This window comes from Dipodomys ordii, unplaced genomic scaffold, assembly GCF_000151885.1.
Source record: "Dipodomys ordii isolate 6190 unplaced genomic scaffold, Dord_2.0 Scaffold23, whole genome shotgun sequence".
Taxonomy (NCBI): Eukaryota; Metazoa; Chordata; class Mammalia; order Rodentia; family Heteromyidae; genus Dipodomys; species Dipodomys ordii.
Window position 1 is genome coordinate 10222792 of NW_012267239.1, and position 16120 is coordinate 10238911.

The 16120-nt window shown below is 37.5% G+C and overlaps 1 protein-coding gene across 1 annotated transcript in view; it reads left to right on the forward strand.

Moving 5' to 3' along the window:
• Positions 1-2361: 2361 nt before the first annotated feature.
• Med13l (mediator complex subunit 13-like) overlaps positions 2362-16120 on the forward strand; it is a 165521-nt gene continuing 151762 nt past the window's right edge. The window contains exon 1 of the mRNA XM_013014393.1: positions 2362-2594. The gene's annotated coding sequence lies outside the window, so the exon portion shown is untranslated. The remainder of the gene's footprint in view (positions 2595-16120) is intronic.

The window sequence follows — 16120 nt, forward strand, 5'->3', positions numbered from 1 at the left end:
AAAAACATTAAAATACATATCTAAGGGTTCATTTTCCTGACATCACATTATCTGACCTTTTCCGCTTGACTCATACATATACTAGATATTGCAAAACAAAGGAATTTCTATGATAGAAATATAGACAAAAAGCCGGGCACTGGTGGCTCCCGCCTGTAATCCTAGCTGCTTAGAAGGCTGAGATCTGAGGAAAGGGCTGGAAAGGGCAGGAAAGGCTGTGAGACTCTTTATCTCTTATAAACCACTCAGAAAACTAGAAGTGGTGCTGTGGCTCTAGTGGTAGAGTGCTTGCCTTGAGCTGAAATGCTGAGAGACAGTGACCGACCCCCCCTGCTCCCCAAAAAAAAGTCAAAGTAAAAGAAATAGTAGTACAATTATTAGTATGATTATAAGATAGTTTGTGTTTGCTGTATGTCAAGTGCTGTTCTAAGAGCTCTCTCTATAGATCAGGACCTCTCTGTAAATACCCAAATCTGAGGATGCTCTAGTCTTTTATATAAACATAGTAATTACATATAACCTGTGTACTTACTTCTGTATATTTTGAATTATCCTTGGATTACTCATGGCTAATACAGTAAAATGCTTTGTAAATAGTTGTGATATTTTATTGTTTGGCAAAGAAGGCCTGCTTGTTGAGTATACACAGGTATTTTTTCCCAACATGTTTGACGAGTAGTTTGTTGAATCCAGGTATTGTGGAAATAGAAGAAGCATTTGTCATGAATCTTTTTTTTTTTCCAAATCTTTTTTTCCCCCTTTTCAAATTTTTATTGTTACTATAAAGGTAATATACAAAGGGGTTACAGTTACAGATATCAGATGGAGTACATTTTATCATGAATTTTAAACTGGTTGTTTGGTATCAAGCAATTTCTCCCAAGTGAGTAATTAGGAAAACATTTATTTGTTCATGAATTATAATAATTATAATAGTGGAAAAAGTAGGAAACGGTCCAGTTCTTACCGGGTGCTTAAGTTATATTTCTTCAAATATTGGATAGAATATTATACAAACATTGAAAAAATTTTAGAATAGTAATAAGTGATAAAGGAGGATATGAAATTATCCAGTATGGTTTTAGTTAAAAGCCAAAACAAAAACAAACCCCAGCAACCAGAAAGAACATATGACAGTTAATTCTGGTGTGTTTATAGTGAATTATTTTAGAACTTTTTTTTTTTTTTTTTTTTTTTTGGTTGCTGGTCCTAGGGCTTGAACTCAGACTATGTCCCTGTGCTTTTTGCTCAAGGCTAGCACTCTGCCACTTGGACCACAGCTTCACTTTTGGCTTTTTTGGTGGTTAATTGGAGATGAAAGTCTCAGAGACTTTCAAAGCCTGGACTGACTTTGAACTGTGATCCTCAATCTTGGCCTCCTGAGTAGCTAGGATTACAGTTGTGAGCCATGGGCACCCTGATGAAGTTTAGTTTCTTCCATTTAAACTCTAAGAACAATTATAAAATACAAATGCATATAATGGAACAAAGTGACAGTAGCTTCTCTTCTCTGCTTGTTTAAAGTTTCTCTGTTTTAAAATGTGTTTAAAAAACAAAAGACCAAACTACATTAGGGAGTCGTTACAGAAGGAAAGCTTTTCTGTGTGCTGCATATTAAGTAACAGGAGTAAATCGCTGATAACTGCATCAGTTTTGTTAGCAGTTTCTTCCTAAATAGCCTTTTGGCATGCATGATGAAGTGGTATGATACTGCATGTTAACTGCTTCCCTGATTGAAAAGGATTTAAACTGAATGGGAAGAAATTGAGAAAAACCTTTGAAAGAAATTATTTTACTTCTATAGTTTGATGAGTATCCCTTATCTGAAATGCTTGGGACCAGAAGTGTTTCACATTTCAAAACCTTTCAAATTCTGGACTGTTTGTGTATACTTCAGTATACACTGAGCATCCCTTATCTGAAGAGCTGAAATATATAATGCTCTGAAGTGTGGACTGGGAAACATTTTAGATTTTGGATGTTTGGATTAGGTAGTGTTACTCAAACTGTGCACCTGTTTTAAAGCTCTTACCTGATTTTTTCAATATAATTTATGATTTGAATAAGAAATAATGCAAAAAATAAGTTTATAGGGAGATTTTTAGAGTGTTTAGGCAAATAAAATGGTTCAATAACAAATAAGATGACCAACCATGTAGAAATCATGATAGGAATTACAACCTCCCACCCTCCAAATTAAGGGTAGATGTACATTTTTCACTGGGAAAAAAATCTTACACTGTTAATTTTAATGTATTTATTTTAGCAAATGGGCTTTTCTTCATGGATGGTGTTTATAGGGGCTTATAAGTAAAAGGAAAAAATGAAAACCATTGTATTTTCTTGTCTTTTCTAGGCTGAACTCACGGGGATCAAATGGCGTAGGTACAATTTCGGAGGACATGGGGACTGTGGACCCATAATTTCAGCCCCAGCCCAGGATGACCCAATCCTGTTAAGTTTCATCCGCTGTCTGCAAGCCAACCTGCTGTGTGTATGGCGTCGTGATGTCAAACCAGATTGCAAAGAGTTATGGATATTCTGGTGGGGAGATGAACCCAACCTAGTGGGTGTGATACATCATGAGCTTCAGGGTAAGGATTTTTTTTTTCTCAAACATTATTTGCATCCTATTTTCTGGAACAGTGGTAAATTATGAAAAGTTTGAAAAATTTGCTTAAAAGAGATCCTGGGTTTAATAATGGGTGTCTATCAAAAGAAACATCCCCACTCTTACCCTTTTCTTTCTATTCCCATTTTCTTTTTCAGATTCTCTTTTCCTTTCTCAGCCTTGCTGAGAACTAGAGCCTTGTAAAATCGCCATTGTTAAAGGATATTATTTGTGTCTCGGGGGTATGTGGCGTAGAAACAAGCTGCAACCCACTGTTTTCAAATACTAGTAAATTGTGAGTAATTAACAGGACAGTGAAAGGAACACAGGTTTTTTTTTTTTTTCATGTATTGTTGCTATTGAGCTACTTTGGCAGCTGAGCTTTTTGGTGGTAAATTGGAAAGTAATACAAAAATGTAATGCAAGACTTAACAGACAAAATTATGAGATGGTATTAATTACTATATAGGATCTTAATACATTTTCCCTTGCTTTGTTCATACATTTTATGTAATTCAGTTATGCCAGGATATATTGGCTCCAGTGTTGATTAATTTTAACATCAGATTGAAGCTGGTATCTGAAAATTTCAAATTAACATAAAAGCCTCATTATTCTAAGGTGCTTTTTAATATACACTATACATTCATAACCAGAAAAATTTTAGTAATAGTATTTGATTTGTTTGGTAAAAGATTTTTTAAAAATCCCTTTACTGAACACTTTCTATGTAGTGTGCTAAGGAATTGTTCTAAAGCCTACTTCCAATTTTTACTTTATTTTCAAATTAATTTTATTTTTGGATTTTTAGAGCCAGGATCTCATATTGTAACTCAGGCTAGCCAGATGTTCTTTGTACTCCTGCTTTAGTCTCTTGAGTGTCAGAATTACAGGTGTGTGCCATCATTCTTTTATTTAAGAGTCACTCTTCAGGAGTGCTGACTCTTTGATTTAGTATCCCATAGATATTTATTTTCTCCAAAATACTCATTTGTGGTTGAAAAAATGTATTGTTTAAAAATTTTTGTCTGTGCTATTATTTTTTAAAGGAAGGAGAAAACTAATTTTAATGTCTGTTTGTGGTCTGTTCTAAAAGTTATAAATTTACCTGTAAAATTTTCTAACTTCTTTGAAGCCTTTTTCTGTGTGTATGTGTATGTGTATATGTGTATGGGTCCAAAGGGATCTGCTGTCATAGCAGCTAGGGGGCGGTACACCACAGTAGACTAATTGAACTATCATGTGGTCCATTTATCATCTCAAATCTTTCTCCTGGCGCTTTTAGGGCATTGACTATATAAATACAAAAGAATAGTCTGGGAGAGGTGGATTTCTTAGCTGCTAATTGGAAAATCAGAATTTGGGCTCAATCACCTATTTCATGTGGTCAGTGGGTTACTTAGGGGAGGACTAGAAGCTTTGAGATTTTTTACTTTTGGTGCATGTGGTGGGGCTTCAAGTCAGGGCTTGTGCATTGCCTGTGCACTGCTCCTGAGCTTTTTTGCTCAAGGCTAGCTAGTGCTGTGCCATTTGAGCCACAGCTCCTCATCTGACTTTTTTGGTGCTTAATTTTTAATTGGAGATGGTGTCTCACGACTTTTCCTGATTGAGCTGGCTTTGAACCATGATCCTTGGATCTTAGCCTTCTGAGTAGGTAAGATTACAGACATTAGACACTGCTGGCAGAACATCTAGATTTTTAATCAGGATTTTTAAAGTAAGATGCCTCCTAGAAGGACATTTGTTCATTTCAAAATCAAATCATGCCTATTTATTCCATCGCCCCCACCCACATATAGTATAATGCAGCTTTTTAATTTTTTATTTTTCTGGGTTTAGTTTGGTTGGTTTTCCTCTTTTATTTTTTATTATTTTTTGGGTCCGGTTATGGGGCCTGAACTCTGGGCCTGGGTGCTGTCCCTCAGCTCTTCAGCTCAAGGCTAGCGCTCTACCACTTGAGCCACAACACCACTTCTGGCTTTTTTCTTTTTGCTTATATGGTGCTGAGGAATCGAACCCAGGGCCTCAGGCTTACAAGGCAAGTGCTCTACCACTGAGCCACCTTCCCAGCCCCATGGTTTGCATCTTTTATGACTGTTTATGACTCTCATCTTCCATTCTTTTATTCCATCTTGATCCCCTATATTTTAACATTTGTCAGGTCAAATCATCATTATATAATTATGATGAAACCAAACTCAGCTGTATAGGCTTAATTGATGTATATTTATTCTTTAGAAAATTATCACTGACGTTTGGTGTAACTTAAGTTGTTATTATTTCTTTCTTTTTTCTTTTTTTTTTTTGGTCGGCCATGGGACTTGAACTCTGGGCCTGGGCACTGTCCTTCAGCTCTAGGCGAGCGCTCTACCACTTGAGCTACAGCGCCACTTCCGGTTTTCTGGTGGTTTATTGGAGATAGGAGTCTCACGGTCTCTCCTGCCCAGGCTGGCTTTGAACCGCGATCCTCAGATCTCAGCCTCCCGAGTAGCTAGGATTACAGGCGTGAGCCACCAGTGCCCGGCTAGTTGTTATTATTTCTTATGAACTTTGATGCTGAGTTAAAAAAGGATAATAGGTGATTTAAAATGTCCATAGTTTTAGATTCCATATATAGATTAGTTGTTAAAACTACTTTTTGGTAAAGAATTAAGCAAAGTTTGACTTACTTTAAATTGTTTCAAAAATTACAGAATTAGTATGTTTTAATTAGAAAATAAAAAATAGAACCACCAAATGGAGAGCACCAAAATAATCCTAGTCTAAAAAAAGTTATTAAAATTAGCATATATTAGTTATATGGGGGAGGGAGAGTTCTTTTGTGATGTTTCCACACATGTAAACAAGGTATCTTGACCAACCTCACACTATCATTCTGTCTCATCTAATTCTTCTGAAGACAGTTTACCAGGTCTCATTTTTTATTTCTAAACTGAGACAAACTTTTTTTTTTTTTTTTTTTGAGGGGGTCAGTTGTGGGGCTTGAACTCTGGGCCTGGGCGCTGTCTCTGAGTTCTTCAGCTCAAGGCAAGCACTCTACCACTTGAGCCACAGCGCCACTTCTGGTTTTCTGGTGGTTAATTGGAGATAAGAGTCTCACAGATTTTCCTGTCTGGCTGGCTTTGAACCACGATCCTCATATCTCAGCTTCCTGAGTAGCTAGGATGACAGATATGAGCTACCGGTGCCTGTTAGAAACAAACCTTTTTGATCATTTTCATCCTCACTTATGCTCTTTGTTAACCCTCTCTCTCCCACTGGTCCCTTTCTTCCCATCTAAGTTTCTCAAACAGTTGGTAATCAATATAATGCTGATTTGTGATTCACTCGTTTTAGAAAAAAAACTTATTAATATGCTGCAGATATTGTCCCATAGGAATGATTGTTTTCATTATAATTTATTTATTTTTTCTTTCCCTGATCCTGGGGCTTGAACTCTGAGTTTGGGTGCTGTCCCTGAGCTTTTTGCCCAAGGCTAGCCGCTCTATCACTTGAACTGCAAGTCCACTACTACTACTACTGCTACTTTTTTTGTAGTTTTAGTGGAGATAAGAGGCTTATAGACTTTCCTGCCTGGGCTGGCTTCAAACTGTGATCCTCAGATCTCACCCTCCTGAGTAGCTAGGATTACAGGCGTGAACCACTGTCACCTGATTTACTTATAAAATTGTAAACCTTTATCCTTTGTGCTACTAGGAGTATTACAAAACTAGACCATAAGTCTTGAGTATGCCCTATTCCTTTAATGCAAATCTTGCAATTTGATAAAGTTGTTAGACAAAGTGTCCACTTTTGTATGTAAAAGTGGTTGAAATGATTCAGCCTAATATTGGAAATATTTGAAAGTTAATTAATAGAATGAATGGTATTAAAAACTTTCATTTCAAAAGAAGGGAATATGATATGTGGGCCATTTATGAATGAAGAATTCAAAAGGATATTTTAAGTCATGTAATTTGAAGATATTTAGATTTTTTTTGTGTGTGTGTCAGTCCCAGGGCTTGAACTCAGGACCTGGGCACTGTGCTTGAGCTTCTTTTGCTCAAGGCTGACACTCTACCACTTGAGCCACAGATATGCTTCTAGCTTTTTGGTGGCTAATTGTGGAGATCAGAGTCTTACCGACTTTTCTGGCCGGGCTGGCTTTGAACTGAGATCCTTAGAGCTCAGCCTCCTTGGTAACTAGGATTACCAGATTACTAGCTACCAGTGCCCAGTGATATTTAGAAATTTAATGTGTTCTGGAGTATATTTGAGCCATTTCATTTTGGGTAAATTTTAGCAGAATACTGTTACTGGATGGGAGTACTAACTACAACAGCATTGTTATTTGTGACAGCTTTCTTTTATAGGGACATTTTAATTTCTTCAATATACTTTTTTTTTTCTTTTTGGTTGGTTGTGGGGCTTGAACTCTGGGCCTGGGCGCTGTCCCTCAGCTCTTCAGCTCAAGGCTAGTGCTCTACCACTTGAGCCACAGCACCACTTCTGGCTTTTTCTGTTTATGTGGTGCTGAGGAATCAAATCCAGGATCTCATGCATATGAGGCAAGCACTCTACCACTGAGCCACTTTCAGTATACTTTTTAGGTATATTTTGGCATTTCCCTTTGTTATTTCCCAAACAACATACGACTAAGAAACATGATAGTAAAATATAATACTAAAGCAACCATCTTACATTTAAATAGTTAAGGTTATCTTCATAAAATGAAAACAAAAATCCTGAGTATTCCTGTACATTAGTTTTATTATATTGTACTTAAAACCATGAAGTACTGTGAGGGAACATAGTAACACATTCATGGTCTTCCCTGTCATTTGGATGAAGCTTTCCGGACTCTTGCTGGGGGCACTATGCTGTTGGCACAGTGGTGTAGAGTGGTGTAGAGCGGGTTGTATGAGTTTCAATACCTGCCTGGTCAGTTAATAGCTGCATGTCTTTGGTCAGGTTATTTAAACGGATCATTGTCTCAGTATTCTCACTGTAAATTGGATTATGAGCCTAAAGTTAATAAAGTACTTAGGGTAAAACACACACAGCAGTTAATCTATAAATGTTGCTGCTACTGCACTGTTGACAGTTAACTCATACATCAACATTAAGACATTTTAGTATTTTTAAAAATTACGAACTCTAAATTGTATTACGAAGTGGTCAGTACTCCTTAAGATTTTTATCCTGTTATATCCTTGGAAGGTAGAGCTGTGATTGTGCTGCTTTCTGGCCAGAGAGAGTTTGCTATGAAAGTCCATTTGGAATCAAACTTAAATGTTCATTCTATTATCTGAGGATACAGATTAAAATGAAAATGAAAATTGAAAATGCTAATTATGCACTAAGCTTTGTATTAATGTCTTTTTGAACATTTTTTTTCCCTTTGGGGAAATCACTTGCTAGGCAAGTGATCTATATCCTAATCCTTCATTAGTCTTGAACAATTTGATGTTATTATATATGCCTTTGCTCTTTTGGTTTTTCAATAAATTCTCCTTATTTTCTATTTAGTTTTTGAGATTAATACAATATGCTAAGTTGGCTTCTAATCTAAACAAACAAAACCATGTTATAAACACAATTTTCTGGCCATTTCAGTGCTTATTATTGATGCTACCTGAAAAATTTCCTTTGAATATCATGTGGCTACTAATTGTCAGTAATTTACTTTAAAGCTCCATCTATGCAAATATTTTTGTGTGGCTTTCCACAGGGACTGGGCTACATACATACCTATTTTCTTATAAACGACATTGGGAAAAGTGTCCAGTCTGTGTAACTGGGTCTTGTAACTTGGCTCTTTGCAACTGTGATTTGGCAGTGAGTCCTCTTGCGGCCCATCTAGATCTGAACTAAAGGGCTTCCATAGTCTTCACACGATCATAAAATTAGTTTTTTTTTTTTTTAATATATGATAGTGTATCTCAGTGAATATGAGCAAGTTGCCAAGTTATAGTGTGGAAAAACACCCGGTAGTTTGTAGTTAATCATGCAACAGAACTGGCTTGATTTAAAAAAAAAAAAGAAAAAGAAAAAAATCTGGTAAAGATGAAGATACCTTTGTGGAAAAGTGAGGGTGGTTAGAATGTTCACAATCTGCTCATCATTACTAGCTTCTTTTTCCTATTTAGTGTAATGTCATATGCAAAATACCATATTTTCTAGAAGTTACTTTTATTTCTGATTGATGTTCTTGACGAAAATAAAATAAGACTTTTTAATTTTCACCATTTTTTGTGCTGATCCTGGGGCTTGAGCTCTGGCTAGCACTCTACCACTTGAGCCTCAGCTCCACTTCTGGCGTTTTGTTGCTTAATTAGAGATAAAGAGTCTCATGGACTTTTCTGCCTGGGCTGACTTCAAACCACGATCTTCAGATCTCAGCCTCCTGAGTAGCTAAGAATGATTAAGGTGTGAGTCATGGGTATCCAGTGAAAATAAGACAGTTTTTGCTGATTTCCCTGAAGGATTTTTGTGTGTGTGTGTGTGTGTGTGTGTGTGTGTGTGTGTGTGTGTGTGTGTGTGTGTGTGTGTGCACGTGTGTGCGTGCATGTGTGCATGTGTCAGTGTGGGAGCACGTGTGTATGCATGCACGCATGCCTATGCTGATACAAGGGGTTGGAGTTGGGGCCTGGGCAGTTACTTAGTTTTTTTCTGCTCAATGATAGGACACTACTGCTATGCCACAGCTCCATTTCCAGCTTTTTACTGACTACTTTGAGGTAAAGAGTCTCAGATTCTCATGTCAGCTGGTTTCTAACCCTGATCTGCAGATCATAGCCTCCTGAACTGAGTAGCTAGGGTTTATATACAAGAGCCACCAGTGCCCAGCTAAGGCCTACTTTCTGATACTATTAGTGAGTCTTTGTAAGTAAATATTTATGAATGCATGCCTAAGGAAGGGAGGTGTAACCTCCTTCCTGGTGAGGTCTCCCTTATTCAGGTTAAGTTATTCTTCACAGGTAATAGTGTTTGTGTGTGTGTGTGTGTGTGTGTGTGTGTGGGGAGGGTGTGGGGTACATTCTGGGTCTTGAACTCAGGACCTTGTGCTCTTGATCGGCATTTTTCCTCATAGCTGGCACTCTACCACTTGAGCCATGCCTCTAGCTTGGGCTTTTTGCTAGATATTTGGAGATAAGAGTCTCTTAGATTTTGGATTGTCTGCCTGGGTTGGTGTGATCTCAAGCTTCCTTCCTAAGTAGTTAGGATTATAGGTATGAGCCACTGGCATCCATCTTTTGAATTTAAGTTTTTTTTTTTTTTGGTATTTTCTGTTTATAAGAAAGTGTGTTACTCATGTTGAAGTATATTTAGTCTAAAGGAAAAAAAATTGGTTGAATTATATATATATACACACACATATAAATAATTTAAGAAATAGACTAGAATATATTTATTGTAGAAAGGATATCTACTTTGGCATCCTTGGACAAACTACAGTTCTGATTATTTCTGAAAGAAATCACAGTGTCTCCAATTACGGAAACATTTGACATACTGGTTTCATAGAGTATAACAAAACAGGTCTCTTGGTTTGAGTAGCATTTGTCACAGGCAAAGCTTTTTTTTTTTTTTTGTGTGTGTGTGTTGTTGGTCATGGGGCCTGAACTCTGGGCCTGGGCACTGTCCCTCTTTAGCTCAAACCCAGCACTCTACCACTTGAGCCACAGCACCACTTCTGGCTTTTTCTGCTTATGTGGTTCTGAGGAATCACACTCAGGGCCTCATGCATGCAAGGCAAGTACTCTACCACTGAGCCTTCCCAGCCCACAGGGAAAGCTTTTAAAATTAAAATCCAGAGTCTCCCCAAAAGATTTAAACATACCTCCACCCTGCATTTCTGAGTAGGCACAAAACATTTAACAAGAATTAAAAAATGTTAGATGACTTAAAAATAACTGGATAAGTAATTAGTCCAAATACATAAAGATATTTATTTGATTCCCATTATGGTTGTGACAGGGATGAATACACCTTAAAAGGGTGAGCTCTGATTCAGTATAGTTGCCTACATATTTAAAATTACAGTATTATATGACCATAATGATCTAATGATGTATCTGAGAATGCTTTAAAAATATTCTTGGGCTGGGTGCCGGGGGCTCATGCCTATCATCCTAGTTACTCAGGAGGCTGAGATCTAAGGATTGCAGTTTAAACCCAGCCCAGGCAGGAAAGTCTGTGAGACTCTTTATCTCCAATAAACCCCCAGAAAACTGGAAGTGGCGCTGTGGCTGAAGTGGTAGAGCATTTGACTGGAGCTGAAGAGCTTAGGGACAGCACCCAGGCACAGAGTTCAAGCCCCACAATCCTCCCTACCCCCCCCCCCAAAAAAAAAAAAGTATTCTTTGAGTATTTTACTCATCTTTTATATTTAGAATTAGCACTGTTTATTCGTTATTTTTTGACCTCTCATTGTATTAGGGGCTGTGAAGAGTACGGAAATGAATCAGACGATTTCTTGCATTAGAGAAGCTAAATGAACCATAACTAAAGGATAAAAGATGGCTGAACGCCAGTGGCTTGTTCCTATAATCCTAAGGAGGCTGAGATCTGAGGATCGCAGTTCGAACCCAGCCTGGGCAGCAAAGTCCAGAGACTCTTATCCCCAGTTAACTACCAGAAAAGCTGGAAGCAGAACTGTGCTCAAGTGGTAGAGCACTAGCCTTGAATTTTAGCTCAGGGAAAGTGCCCAGGCACTAAAAAAAGGTAGAAAACAATGCCTCTTAAGAGAGGCATTTAGTTTCTTGGGAGTTAATATGGAAGGAAACAGAACTTGGAAGAACAGATAATCCTTGAGCGGATCCTAAAGAATGAAGAGAATTTAGATATATGGGCATTTCGACCAAACAGATGTGTGCCATTGCACATGAAAGATAAGAGAGTAGAGCAAGTTGGACAGTTTTTTGAGAGACTGATTGAAAATACATTTTTGCCTGTTGGGGATGGAACTTTAAATGCTAGGATAGTTTGGATTTAATAGGTAGTTGGAATTATTTAAGGGTTTTAAAATAGGATTACAAGTTCCCGGTAGGTTATAAGCTATGTGGCAATAGCCTTCTATTTGACTTCTGTCCATCATTGTTACCCCAGGATTAGCATCATTCCTGGCACATATCTGTTGAACACACTAATTAGATTAGAGAGTGCATTAGAAGGTAGTGTAAAGATGTTTGATCTAGCACCATTCATTGCATAGCGGCTGTTCCAGTATTCTGGAATACATGTGGAAACGTGACCACATTTGGAAGATTTCCTTGTTTCATGGATTTCTCTTTAATCACATATGGAAAAGTCTGATTTTTTTTGTAGCTCCTTATTTTTGTCTACAATTTAGTTACTAAGATGGAAATGTGTAGTTTTACTTAAAATTAGTTGAATAAGTAACTTTATTTAGTGTTGTAGATAGTAGCTTTGGCACTAGTAAAAAAAGCATAGGCTGTAATTGTACTGGAGAACAGATGGCTATGTAAGAGTACTATGTATTGGGATACAGTGCTTAATGATTTTTTTGTTGTTTTTGGTCATGGGGCTTGAATTTTGTCCCTCAGCTCTTCAGCTCAAGGCAAGTGCTCTACCATGTGAGCCACAGTGCCACTTCTGGTTTTCTGGTGGTTTACTGGAGGTAAGAGTCTTACAGACTTTCCTGCCTGGGCTAGCTTTGAACCACAATCCTAAGATCGCAGCCTTCTGAGTAGCTCAGATTACAGGCATGAGCCACTGATGCCCTGCTCTTAATGATATTTGTGTATCAGAATCCTTGGTAACTTGTAGATTCATCATGGGTAGTTGACCTTGGGCTATTACACATAATAATAACTGCTAGTCCAACAATGAATTTGATATTAGCTAAATGGAAATGATGAGCTGTAATATTGTCAATATAGTCTTAAATCAGATGGGCATTAGATGTTTGAAAAGTGTTCTTATAACTTATTATTTTCTGTCTTTGTCTGGCCGAAGATGTTTATAATATCTAAGCCCTTGCTTCTGAAAGGATTTTAATATAAAAAATTAAGATTATATTAGGCACTGGTAGTTCCTGTAATCCTAGCTACTCAGGAGGCTGAGATCTGAGAATCAAGGTTCAAAGCCAGCCTGGGCAGGAAAGTCATGAATCTCTTATCTCCAATTCACCACCAGAAAAGTGGAAGCAGAGCTGTGGCTCAAAGTAGTAGAGTGCTAGTCTTGAATAAAAAAGCTCAGGGACAGCATCCTGTCCTGAGTCAAGCCCCATGACCAACCAAGAAAAAAAATTAAAATTATGTTCTCTGCTATTTTTAAATAGGGATTGTGATCTAATCTCTTGAGAAATACCATGTATGTTGCATCTCAATTATTAGTTGATCAGAATATTTTAAACTTTTTGTTAATATTACATGTACAAAAATACATGTACAAAATGACTAGCAAGGATCACTACATCATAATAAACTATCACTATGCTATATCAAGCTAATTCCTTTTTCCACATTGTTTTTAATTTGTAGAATTTAAAAAACTTTTCTTACATTTAAATAAAAATTAATTTTATAGTAACAGTAATCTAGGTTTATTGGTAGTTTGAAAATTAATATGTTGAAAACAAGGACCTGGACAATAATTATTAGAAAAGGATTTTATCTTTATTTTTAAAGGATTTTAATTTGGAAAATGGATTTTTAATTTATGGCAAATTTTATTAACATTATAGACAACATAGTCTAATTCAACCTTAAAGCCTGGCCTGGTTCCACTTATAGGAGCTCTTTTTTGGAGTGATTTCAGCCACCAAATCACCAAGAGTAACATGTTCTAGTCCTTTGTCCTTAATTATCTTTTATACAAAGGTCAACCCCCAACTCTTACCATTTGAAATAGTTATCTTTACATCATGCCTTCACTTGATCCTTCTAGCCATATCTATTAACTTAGCTCTTAGTAGCTCTCTTACGCATTCTCTCTCTAGTTTCTATTAGCTTTTGGCTAATCACTGCTCTCATCTGCACATTTTCATTCAACTTGTTAACCACACTCTGGCTGCCTGGACTTCTTATGTGCTATCCATTATGTTAGGTGCTTGATGATCAGTTTTAGTTAAAAAGTAGTTTTGGATTTATTCTTTCTAAATCTTAATGTGAATTACTTACAGGGAAATACTCAGGATTTCTGCTAGTTTTCCTTACACCTTTTATGTTTGTTCAGTTTATGGATAGGTGCAGCTTTTACCACATTGGTTGCTACTATTTAACTAGTTGAACACTAGGGGGACTGTGGGCTAATCACTGACTTTTTCTTCAGTTGAGATGCTTTCTTTCAATAGTAGAACCACAGCCTTGTTTTTGGCTTTCTAGTTTTCCTAGCATTACATATTTGGCTCAAAGTTTTGATGGTCTTCTAAGAATAGTCACCATCATCTTCCCCTTCTCTTCTTGCACATTCTAGGCAAGTTGTTCTACCACTGAGTCATATGCCCAGCCTCAAAAGTGGGAATCTAGAAATTGCTATGTAAATAATAGTTTTCCCTGGAAATCTCTTGAGTAGAGGCCAGTTAAGTTGGATGAAGTAAATAATGAAGCACTAAATAATTCCAGTTCTTATTTTACAGTGACTTAAAATGACTCCGTGATTATTTAATGTATTTTATGAAAAGATGAATCACTTGAGTGGTACTAACAGCGAAGTAATCTGCTAGCTGTCATTTTGGAAATGTCACATTACCATTGGAAACATAAATATTAGTGGTTTCTGGGAACAGAAAGAGGTAGAGATTAATCCAGGCTTAAAGAGTGGCCGTAGGAGACAGTACCTATGTAATTTTACTCTGGCATGCTAAAACTTAATGTCTCATGTTCCCAACTACCCATGGCTTCATCCAAAGCCCTTGCTCTATCTAATTCATTGCTCTTAACTTTTCTAAATTGTACCTATTACTCAGTTTTTTTCTTTTTTGAAAGAAGTTTTTTTTTTTTTTGGTCCGGTTGTGGGGCCTGAACTCTGGGCCTGGGCGCTGTCCCTCAGCTCTTCAGCTCAAGGCTAGCGCTCTACCACTTGAGCCACAGCGCCACTTCTGGCTTTTTTCTTTTTGCTTATATGGTGCTGAGGAATCAAACCCAGGGCCTCAGGCTTGCAAGGCAAGCGCTCTCCCACCCCCAAGAAGTTATTTTTTAACCACTCTTTTTTTAGTTTTACTAGTTTTTGCGTCCTTACTATGTAAAGGGCAAGTTTTTTTTTTTTTTTTTTTGGTCTGGTCGTGGGGCCTGAACTCTGGGCCTGGGCGCTGTCCCTCAGCTCTTCAGCTCAAGGCTAGTGTTCTACCACTTGAGCCATAGCACCACGTCTGGCTTTTTTGTTTTTGCTTATGTGGTGCTGAGGAATTGAACCCAGGGCCTCATGCATGCAAGGCAAGTTCTCTACCACTGAGCCACCTTCCCAGCCCCAAGGGCAAGTTTTAAGAGCTCTGTCTGCAAGAGAATTTCTTCAGTCCCTTTTCTTTAGGAGTTGTGGTCTAGAAGAAGTGTTGGTGGCAGGTTGGTAGATATTAAGAAGTAACAGTGAAACCAGAAATTATGGCACCAGTAACTACCATTCAAGATCCTTTCCAGTTGAAACAATCCAAAGTAAAAATTTTTAAAGAAACTAGAACATTAAAGTATATGTAATTTGTGGTTTTCCCTCAGGACTCAAGCTTATGCTTTCTGGTAATGAGTACTTTATATGTTGACAGTTTAAAAAAACCATTAGGATGCAGAAATTTCTTATAGTTGTTGGTAATTCTTATGTAAAATTATTTATTTTACCAAGGCATATACACATATTGTCATTTAGAGAGTATATTACATGTGATGACTGATGGTGTGGGGGATTTATTTCCTTATTTTACATATTGTCATTTAGAGAGTATATTACATGTGATGACTGATGGTGTGGGGGATTTATTTCCTTATTTTATATTGCATTTTCAGTTAAGTAATTTTTATCCTTTTCTTTCTCTTTTTCCTTTTCCTTTCCTGCTCATTCTCTCCTCCCTCTCCCCCCTTCATCCTCACCTACCTGTCTGCCTAGTTTTGCTGTATATAGCCCAGGTTTGCTTCCAACCTTTCAATTCTTCTGCCTCAGCCTCTCAAATGTTGGCATTATAGATGTGTGCTGTCAGCCTAGTTTCATTCCCTGAGGGGGTGGGAGGGCGTTCATGCTTTGCTTTCCATCCAGAATATTTTAAATTAGTTTTTCTTCTCTTTGTGATCAGAGAAGTTGAATCTCTTTCTGTTATTGAAATGACAAGTATGATGCAAATAACCCCTTAAGACAGATTCTTAAAAATGTATGTAGGCTGGGAAGGTGGCTCAGTGGTAGAGCGCTTGCCTTGCATGCATGAGGCCCTGGGTTCAATTCCTTAGCACCACATAAGCAAAAAGGAAAAAGCCGGAAGTGGCGCTGTGGCTGAAGTGGTAGAGCGCTAGCCTTGAGCTGAAGAGCTGAGGAAAAGCGCCCAGGCCCAGAGTTCAGGCCCCACGACTGGACCCCCCCCCA